The sequence below is a fragment of the Caretta caretta genome, chromosome 10 (genome assembly GCF_965140235.1).
Source record: "Caretta caretta isolate rCarCar2 chromosome 10, rCarCar1.hap1, whole genome shotgun sequence".
In the NCBI taxonomy this organism is placed as follows: Eukaryota; Metazoa; Chordata; order Testudines; family Cheloniidae; genus Caretta; species Caretta caretta.
Genome location: NC_134215.1, coordinates 46551817 through 46562697, shown reverse-complemented (window position 1 = coordinate 46562697; position 10881 = coordinate 46551817). Strand labels below are relative to the sequence as shown.

Sequence of the window (10881 nt, the reverse complement as noted above, 5' to 3'; positions counted from 1 at the left end):
AAGGTGGGCCATCTCCAGCAGTTGACAAGAACGTCTGAGGAACAGTGGGAGGGGGGCGGGGGGTAATAGTTTTACTTTGTGTATTATAGACTAACAGGGCTGCTACTCTGAAACCCGCAGTTCCCTGTAACAGGCTGGCTGTGCCTGGGTGCCCCCTAAAGAAGCTGGCGCTGTCTGGTCTGCAAGCCCCCCAGTAAAAAGTTATCAGTGCCCACATGCCGTGATATCGCTGTCAAAGCGATGCCGTGACTCGGATTCGAACCGAGGTTGCTGCGGCCACAACGCAGAGTACTAACCACTATACGATCACGGCGAGCTACTGGGGCTCTGCGAAAAACGCCTGGCGCTCGCCCTATTCAGTGTGGTGCTGATGACGTCACCACGGAGAGGGCGGGCCAGTAGCTCTGACCCCTGCCCGTTCTAAGAACCATCTCTGGAGTAGCTATTGCGCATGCGGCTTCCAAGGGGGCGGGGTCGTGCTCTATCCTGCAGGGATCTCCCCGCAGTGACTGCGCATGTGCGAAATAGGGGTGGGCGGAGCCACAGAGACAAAACTCCTTCCTTAGCTCTCCTTCGGCGCGCGCCTGGGGCACTTGGGCGGTTTTGCTGTTGAGAGTTGTGGGCGTGCGCGCGCGCCCCCCGTTGGCGGTTGGGCGAGTGCGTGTGTTCGTTGGTCCCACCTGCCGCTGCCCCGCTCGGGGGTTGGACGGGAGCGGACCGGTGCCAGCGCTGCCTGCAGCCTACGCGGGACCCGCACCGCAGCTGGCGGAACAGGCGCACATGCCCGCATACGGCACAGACACACACCGCCCCGTGCAGGCACACACAGCACATTCACACTCGCCCTGCACACTCACATGGGCACAAGTGTCATCACACAGTGTGCAGTCACTCACATCTATGCACACATTCATATCCACACACACAGAGCTGCACTCACAGACCCCCCTGCACTCTGTGCACTCACACATCGGCTCACTCATAGCCTGCCACGGCATCACACATGGGTGCATCACATCCACACACACCATGCACTCTCACGTTGGCACACTCACATTCATACATACAGTGCTTACACACATGCACCCCACACACTTACACATGGGCACCATGATATCCACACACACTCATACATCACATACACTTGCACACACTCACATCTGCAAACACATGCACTCACCCCCAACCCTTCCCTGCTGTTCTCTATCACCAGGAAGAACAAAAAGCACATTTCTGTTTCTCTGCAGAGTCCCTTCATCTTTGTGCTCTTTAAGCCCTTACCATTAGGGAAGGTCTCTTCCACCTAAGCTTCAAGGGGAGATGGATCATTGTCTCACCCCATCCCCACCTCAGATGAGGTAACTGCAGACCAAACAGGTTGCATGAGATCACTCCTGGCAGAGCTGAAAATTGAAACCAAGTCTTGTCTGTTTAGCCGCACTTTTTGAATGACTATATGCCATGTCCGTGTGCTTGGCTAGACTGTATGTGAAACTGGGCTTCTGCCCACCTCCCTGCCTGCATAGAGCACTACAAGCCCACAGGGGAAAGCGCCCTGTGTAAATGCACATAGAATCATAGAATATCAGGGTTGGAAGGGACCTCAGGAGGTCATCTAGTCCAACCCCCTGCTCAAAGCAGGACCAATCCCCAATTAAATCATCCCAGCCAGGGCTTTGTCAAGCCTGACCTTAAAAACTTCTAAGGAAGGAGATTCTACCACCTCCCTAGGTAACGCATTCCAGTGTTTCACCACCATCCTAGTGAAAAAGTTTTTCCTAATATCCAACCTAAACCTCCCCCACTGCAACTTGAGACCATTACTCCTTGTCCTGTCCTCTTCCACCACTGAGAATAGTCTAGAACCATCCTCTCTGGAACCACCTCTCAGGTAGTTGAAAGCAGCTATCAAATCCCCCCTCATTCTTCTCTTCTGCAGGCTAAACAATCCCAGCTCCCTCAGCCTCTCCTCATAACTCATGTGTTCCAGACCCCTAATCATTTTTGTTGCCCTTCGCTGGACTCTCTCCAATTTATCCACATCCTTCTTGAAGTGTGGGGCCCAAAACTGGACACAGTACTCCAGATGAGGCCTCACCAATGTCGAATAGAGGGGGACGATCACGTCCCTCGATCTGCTCGCTGTGCCCCTACTTATACATCCCAAAATGCCATTGGCCTTCTTGGCAACAAGGGCACACTGCTGACTCATATCCAGCTTCTCGTCCACTGTCACCCCTAGGTCCTTTTCCGCAGAACTGCTGCCTAGCCATTCGGTCCCTAGTCTGTAGCTGTGCATTGGGTTCTTCCGTCCTAAGTGCAGGACCCTGCACTTATCCTTATTGAACCTCATCAGATTTCTTTTGGCCCAATCCTCCAATTTGTCTAGGTCCCTCTGTATCCTATCCCTGCCCTCCAGCGTATCACATGTATCACCCAAGAGCGTAAGTTCCATGTACCAACCACTCCTGAGGCCATTCCCTTCCTAGAGCCAGGAACAGTTTGGGAGCCCAGATTCCCAGCATTCTACTGCTGCCTGGTTCATACTCTTAGTCATGGCTAGGGCTTCAGCAAGGCCTACATATCATACTATTTAAATTCAGGATGCAGCAGTTCCCTTAATTTTGGTATTTAATAGGGTTCTTCGAATATCATTTTTACACAGAATTTCCTAGGTTTTGTTTTTAAGAAAAATGAATAAACAGTGAAATTCTATCATGTGCAACTATTTACAGCTGATGAAGTGGGCTGTAGCCCACGAAAGCTTATGCTCTAATAAATTTGTTAGTCTCTAAGGTGCCACAAGTACTCCTGTTCTTTTTGCGGATACAGGGCTGCTACTCTGAAACCTGCCTGACAAACAGTTGCACATGATAGAATTTCACTGTTTATTCATTTTTCTTAAAAACAAAACCTAGGAAATTCTGTGTAAAAATGATATTCGAAGAACCCTGTTAAATACCAAAATTAAGGGAACTGCTGCATCCTGAATTTAAACAGTATGATATGTAGGCCTTGCTGAAGCCCTAGCCATAACTAAGAGTATGAACCAGGGTCAAGCTTTGCAGAACAGTAACACACTAGGTACTGACTAACCAAGTAAGCACATCCTGACTGGAGAGGATGGTACAAGAACACCCAGCATTCTCAAGTAGCTACATAAACAAATTCCCAAAAGATTGCACAGGAACACACCGACCCCTCTAAGAAAAGGATAGGATGGCAGGATAATGGATGAGGATGTTTTGTTCAAACTAGCAGGTACAAGATACAAAGGTGATAACTAAGGCTAAGATTTAGTCACAGGTATTTTTAGCAGAAGTCATGGACAGGTCATGGGCAATAAACAAAAATTCACGCCCATGACCTGTGCATGGCTTTCACTACAAATACCCTGACTAAAACTTCACAGCTCCTGGGGTGCTGCTGCTCTGGGGGGCCCTGCAGGCCGACCACTGGCCCCTGCAGCCGTGGAGGTTCCAGAAAGTCACGGAATCTGTGACTTCTGTGACCTCCATGACAGATTTGCAGCTTTAGTGATAACTAACAATACCTGCAGGGTAATATGTAACTTGTTTATACCAGGGTATAAAAGGAGAAGTATTGGGACATCTTTGTATTGGCCAAGGGGACAGCATCCTGTAATGCTGGCTGAGCCTTTACCTTGTCACTGGCATGCATGTGTCAATGTCCCTGTGACCCTTTGGACAAGGTACTAGTGCCGTGCATTGCTGACAATAAACCTGGCGAAGCGCCTTTGCCACCAAACTGAGCTTGTGGTCTTTGTGTATGAATAACATCGAGGCCTTCTGAACCAACATGATGCATTCTCTGCTGGTGCAGCTAACACCGGAGCTCCAAGAATAGCAGCACTAGCAGCATTCACGACTCGGCTGTATCAGCAACACTCTGCAGCACTAACAACATGATGCAATCTGTAACTATGTGATCATATATAATTTTTTCCACAGGACCTGTACCTCATTCAATGCACAGGTTGGATGGGGCTCAAAGCCCAAGGAAGCTGTGCGATATTTATTTTTATCTGCCTCATTCAACATGTGGCCCCTGCCTTATTTACTGCCCACCCTGCAAACTCTGCACTGAATATGAACATTTTTATTTCTTCATGGGTTTTCGCTGGCACTCCTCCTCGCAATGTCCAAACCACCCTCACATTAATGGATTTAACTTCACCACACCCAACATGTATTCTTACCCCCATTTTACAGATGGGCAACTGAGAAACAGAGAGATTAAGACCAACACTTGCAGTGTCTGCTCAAGTGGGATGCCTCAAGAGCTGAGTCTCAGTTCCTCAGGGCCTGCTGAGCACCCAGAGCTCCTAGCGCCTTCAGTTTGAACTGAGTGTCTCTGAACTGAAAACCAGACCCCCAGCTTCTCAAACTGGGCACCTAGCCATCAAGAAACTTAATTAGGGGTCACCTGGGAAAATGTTGGTTTAAGAGGCTTGCTTAGCATCACACAGCTGCTCTGGCAGAGCCCACAATAGACACCTGGCTGGGTTCTTTCTTACCATAAGACCACCCTTTCTCTTCTAGCAGTCATTTGCCTTGTTCTCTATATGCTATGATAAGGCCAACAAGCTCATTGATTACACAACCCCAGCTTAATTCACTTAGCTTTAAGGGTGTGAGTAGTTCCATTGACTTTCTTCCCTCCACTTGTCTAATGGGTGTTTTTATGGTGTCAAGAAAGAAAGTTTTCAGAGTAACAGCCGTGTTAGTCTGTATTTGCAAAAAGAAAAGGAGTACTTGTGGCACCTTAGAGACTAACCAATTTATTTGAGCATAAGCTTTCATGAGCTACAGCTCACTTCATCGGAACTCAGTGTGGCTACATATCACTGTTAAGCTCTTCTGCACTGACTCAAAAGCAGGACAGACAGGAACCAGGGCACAAATCCCAAACTGGTTGTGAGTTCTATTCTTGTATTTTTCCAAACAATTAACAAGCTCAAGCAGTATAACAGCCTAACCAGGGAGTCAAAGACAGTTCCCTTGGGTACTCCAATCTATCTTGCCACCCAGGTAAGCTTGCCTTTGTGATAGATGGTCCCTTACCATAAATCACAACAATATGATGAAGTGAGCTGTAGCTCACGAAAGCTTATGCTCAAATAAATTGGTTAGTCTCTAAGGTGCCACAAGTACTCCTTTTCTTTTTGCGAATACAGACTAACACGGCTGTTACTCTGAAACCTAACAATATTCTGGTCACTCCCAGTCCCAAAGGACCAGTTACTTACCCCAGGTCAACTGCACTTTACATCTCACACCAAAGATAATGCTTGTAGCCAATCCTATAATAAACTATATAAAGATGTGTTTTATAGGAAAAGGAAACAGAGTTATTTAAAGGTTCACACAGGTAAACATAACACACACAAATGAGTTACAGCAAGCTCTGTGTGTCCCACAGGGTTAACCCAGGCTAAAATACTGGGGTATTGCTTATGCCTAGTAAACCTTGTCCTCGAGAGTCCAGCAGCATAGAGATACAGTTTCTCCTTGTCAAGGATGTTTATTCCCTTTCCCCCCTTCTCTGACCTTCCAGTTCTGTTGACTGAGGGAACATGCACATCTCCTCTTTGATTCTTTGCTGGGCAGGAGATAACACCTCCTGTTGGAGATTAGTATTTCACACTAGTTAATGCTTTTCTCCTGTCTGGTGATTTACAATTACAGAGGCTTGCAATGCAAACACTTAAATATTACCTGATAACAGGTATGTGACAGTAAGCACCCCTGTATTCACACCTTACACACCGTTGTAATAATCTTTGTACAAAATATGCCTTATGATTTATCCTTTGAAAATTAATAACTCACTGATCATTAATATTCTTGTGTGATGTTGTACACAACAGGGTTTAAGAGTTATGACTATACTCTAGAATTATAACTAAAGTGTGGGTGAACCAGGTATGTCAGGGGGAGTTGTTAAACAAGTCTATCTTAAACAAAAGAATGTGTGTTTACCTCAATTTACATATAAGCAATAAACAGATCCATAAACAAGGGGTGGAAGCAAAGCTCACACTAACAAGTTGCAGAGAAGACAGCATGGCAGCTACACCCAGCAGGAGAGAGAAATTTTGGTCTGGGTTTTACTTTTCAGAAGATCCATTTCAAAAGTTTACTGGTTTATAAAGATGGGGGGAGGGGCAGGGCTGAACCTCAAGTAACAAGCAACTCAAACAACTGATTGCGCACAACATTACTGTCTTATAAAAGTGTACAGAGTGAAGTCTTCGGAAAGCTAATGAGGCACTGGTAATTGATATCATTGTGAAATGTCTGTGTTAACACTATATAAGGAATTATGGATACTCACCAATATTAGGCTGTACAGTCTGCCCAGACAAGAGGGAATGTCACAGCCATCCACCTGTCTCCTATGTAAATTAAGCCTGGTGGAATCAGAAACAATGGAAGCCCCATTTACCTAGAAATCATCAGGGGGATGGGAGGCCCACAGGAAGGTAAGAACAGCATGAGTTCATCCTGCTTCTTGAAACAAGCTCATTGAACTTTGGAAGATATAAGCAAGCACTGAAGCCATATTTGGCATCCAGCACTAGACAGATAGGAGAACAGAGCCCCTGCAAGCTGAGAAAGATGGGTCCTTCAACCAAGAGGAGTTGAAGTCTCTGGAACAGAATACAGGTGAGAAACTTGCTTAGGCAAAGATCTTTCACCTAAGAAGACATGGGAAGCCAGCACTTTGTACTTTTGTGGAAGATCCTAACTGAGGGAAAGTCAGTCATGGCTGGGAAGAATGACTGGAGCGAAAAACCATCTTGAACAAAGTCTGTATCTTGCTAAATTAAGTTTCAGATCTATAGAAATGTATTTTGTTTTATTTTACTTGCAACTCTTTCTCGTGTCATTCCTTATACTTGAACTCACTTAATCCTGTGTATGTTAACAAATGTATTTCATTTTTACCATAAGCCAACTCAGGGCTGTGTTTAAAGGGAAGGGTGTACTTATCCCCAGTTAAGTTAATCAGCTGTGATGTGTTTGTGTATCTATAAAGGAACACACGAACCATATCATTTCTCTGAACTGCCCAGGATTTGGCTGGACACTGCACAGAACACAGTTTTGGGAAAATTCAGGACTAGGAGTGTGTTTGGGTCACCCTGCAAGTAGTAACCCAGGTTGGTGGAAGCCAGAGTGGGGCTGTAGACAGGCTGCTGGGGTCAGAGCTGCTGAACCAGGGCTGTCTAGCTCACACTCAGGGAGTGACCAGAGGCTGGTTGTGAGCACCCCAGGTTGGGAGCTACAACAGCAAAGCATTGTGAAGCACTTAAGGTTCCAGGGTAGGCGGGGCCAGAACCCCTCGCCGGTCTGGATTGCACTCCAGACTCTGACAATGGGATACAGATGTTATAAGTGAGATTAATGCATGTGACAATCTGCAAACATTCAATAAAGTCTAAACACTAAGCATATTTTTATAATTCTAATACCTATTTTAACAATACTAGCACATAGGTGAACAAAACTAATTCCTGCTATGTGTTTGTCAGTATTCAAGTAAGGCATAGGGACCTTGGCATAAGATGGCACCTGGTTTGCCAGTGTCACAGTCACCCTTTAGTGAGTTCACCACATAAGAGACTCTTCTGCTAGTTAAAGGAAGTACCCCTTTAGCTCAACATGTAGAGGTCTGTGTTGTGGGTTAGACTTTTGAAAACAGCTAATTTTTAAGGTGCCTTATCTTGGGAACCCTTTGTTCAACTGACTTCACAATGTCCTTATAAAGTCTTGTCCGGCCCCTTACCAGATATTCCAATTTGCACACAACTGCCTTTGTATGGAATTTTAGAGAAGGTATAAAATTCAGTTTTAAAACAGAAATTTAGCTGCTACTTGAACTATCAGAGCTTAGTGTCCCTCCCAGTGTGGCATTGGCAATGTGCACATACGCCCAGTGACAACTGCCATTGAATGGAGGATGTCTCAGTATTCCATGAGATGTGCAGATATGAATTTAAGAAAATGGTATTTCATAGGCTCTGAAGACTGAAGGAAAAAAATTTGTGATGTTATATTGTAGATGAAAGCCAGTGTGAGAACATACAACCAGACTGTTATAATTTGTAACGGGGGGACAGAGTTAAGATTGCATGTGCTAATTAGCATTTCCCAACTTGTAAAAGAGTGCTTAACCTATAACCTTAGCAGTTTCAGTGTGTTTCATATTGAATTTATAAAAGGAAAGAACATAAGAGCCAGGGATAGAACTGCAGGATGTAGAGCACTGCTGTGTTTGCAGCAAATGACAAAGTGTGTAAATTACAGAAACTTGAACTATTGGCTATGTGCCACCTGACGCCCAGTGCTATGCATCTTAGGGGGCTGCAGCAGGAGGCTGAAGTGATCTTGCACCTTCTCCAGCAGCTCTGGTGCTTCTGTGAGGAGAACAGCTTTTATAGGAAGACAGAGATTATAGCAAATTAAAATAGTGTATTTTAAATGAGTTTCATATTGATAAGCTTCAAAGTAACTTTTCTCTATCAAGATGCAGATTCCAAAAGATACATTGTTTGACCAGTAATAGCCCAGATCTTGAAAGAATATGTGTCTGTTTTTAGATGAGCAGAGAAGAATCTGGAAATGATTAAACTGATAATACTTTAAAGTAATTTGTTTTTCCTGATGGATGAATGAATGTTGAGTGACATGTTTTGTTGCTAGGGTTTTTCCAATTAGCTATTTTTTACAGGATTTTTATACTGAGCTTTCGGTAAACTGTTGACACAATGTCATCTTAAGACCTAATAAGACCATGCCACCTTCCTCAAAAGTGCTGTCATGGATTTTTGATATTTTGGGGGTCTGAGGTGGCGCCCCCTGGGGTCACAGACCTGTGGTGTGCAAAACACTGAATATTTTTGAAAATTGCTAATTTAAATGGGATTTTTCCAAGTTGACCATCACTACGGATGACCTCGTTTGAACATGATTGGACCAAGTCATATATTTCCAAAGTTGGCCTCACACCTGATTTTTCCAAAGACCTTAGAGGGAGGTGCTACAAGGCAAAGCTGGTGAAATTCATAAACTGCAAGTACAAGGGAAGGCCAAGAAGCCTCCTTGCCTGGTGGATCAACAAGCCACCCGAGGACAGACTGATGTTCCAGAATCCCCAGGGTTTCCTTAGGGAAAGAAAGTCATGACATCAACAACCAGGCCATTCCAGCCATTGACCAATCTCTTGGCACCTGAAGGAGGCCTGCTAATGAGAAACGCTGCACCAGCAGAATATCGACATCTGGCTCCTTGCCTGCAGCTCCGTCCCCTACTCTACGAGAGTCTAGGAGACTATGAGAGCTGAAGAGTTCATAAGCCCCCTGTTATCTGAAGTACCTTATTTTTCCTTTTTCTATGTTTATTAGCTGCGAAACTACCCAGCCTTTTCATATTGTTTAGTTTTATGGAGTGAAAGTGAAAATGACTGTATGCATGCCATGTGCCTGGGATCACCCATAACATTTAGACGGGGAAGGTGCCAGAAAGAAAAGTTCCCCACAGCCATAAATATTGTCCAATAAAGTTACTTTTTAACCCTGTGTCCTAGGGTTAAAAGTCCTGAGAGACACAAAATTGTCATCGGCAGTGTCTACTAAGAGTTGTCAAACTTCTGGTTATCAAGAACATTCTGTTAAAGTCTGTATTATAATATCTCTGTTGGAGGTGTGGGTCGGGGTGGGAGGTGAGGAAAATGTTAGCTACTTGTCACAGGGTGCTCTACTCACTGCTGGGTGGTTCCCCCTTCTTGCGATTAGCTCCACCGGGTTCAGCAACTCCTTTCTTCTCTTCCACCGTCGCTACTCTCCTCAGGGATGCCATTTCAGATTTTTTTTGGGGGGAGGGGCAAATTTAACCATGATTTCAGAGGCTACTTGAGCACCTGAAAACTCTTGTTTTTTTGCAGATAATAACTTAGATACAGTGCTCCTGTCGGATAATAATTTCTAATTCCTACACAAAGAAAGAAAATTAAATAAATATTAGACCTACTCAGCTCTAATGCTAACATGTTCTGACAACTTGTGTCAAGTCACTTAAGGGACACTGGTTAGGTTTAAAATTTTAATGTATATTCTTAATTTGTTACTAACTCTTGAATACAACAATTGAAACAATTGTAGAAAAATCTAGATTACTTTCTATCACCTTTTTGCAGTTCATCAAGCTTGGAATAGATCATTTAACTTTTGGAAACATTCTATTAGGGCAAGGTTCCATGAGTTTATACAGCACCTGCCTGGAGCACTAGGGGTGTTACCTCACTGCAAATAATAGACTAGAAAATGACTTTAAACAGGAGTGACACTGACACTTTCAAGTGACTTTCATAATATTGCCAAGCCCAAATGTTCAAAAATCAAGAATCAGGCTCACCAAAAATCATGAGATTGGCTTTAAAATAATGATATTATGTACAAATAATAGATTTGGTGGGTTTTTTAATTTACATTTTGCTTTTTGAGCCTTTAAGGCGCACTGGGGTCACATGTTGAAGCTTTCTCCACAGCCACAAGAGCTAGAAACTTCATTTTTCTTTAAGAATAAAGGCTGAAATAATCACATATCACTTGACTCCAGGAGCTGGGGCTTTAAGGAAAACAATAATTATGAGACTCATGACAAAATCAGGAGAGTTGGCAACACTGCTTTCACTTCTGTTTAAAGGCTAGTTACTTTCGAGAAGAGTCTTAAACACAACACTACAGTGACTGAGTTGCAGTTTTCACAGGAGAATATTTTAAATCAAACACCAAGAAAATTCCACATTTTAAAGTTGGGGGAAATATTGAGACTTCTGAGAATAGCAGGGCCACTG

The 10881-nt window shown here is 44.3% G+C and overlaps 1 non-coding gene across 1 annotated transcript; it reads right to left on the bottom strand.

Annotated features, from left to right (window-relative positions):
• Nucleotides 1-241: 241 nt before the first annotated feature.
• On the bottom strand, nucleotides 242-313 carry TRNAH-GUG (transfer RNA histidin (anticodon GUG)). Its single transcript has one exon. It is a non-coding gene; the product is annotated as a tRNA-His (tRNA).
• Between the last annotated feature and the right edge of the window lie 10568 nt (nucleotides 314-10881).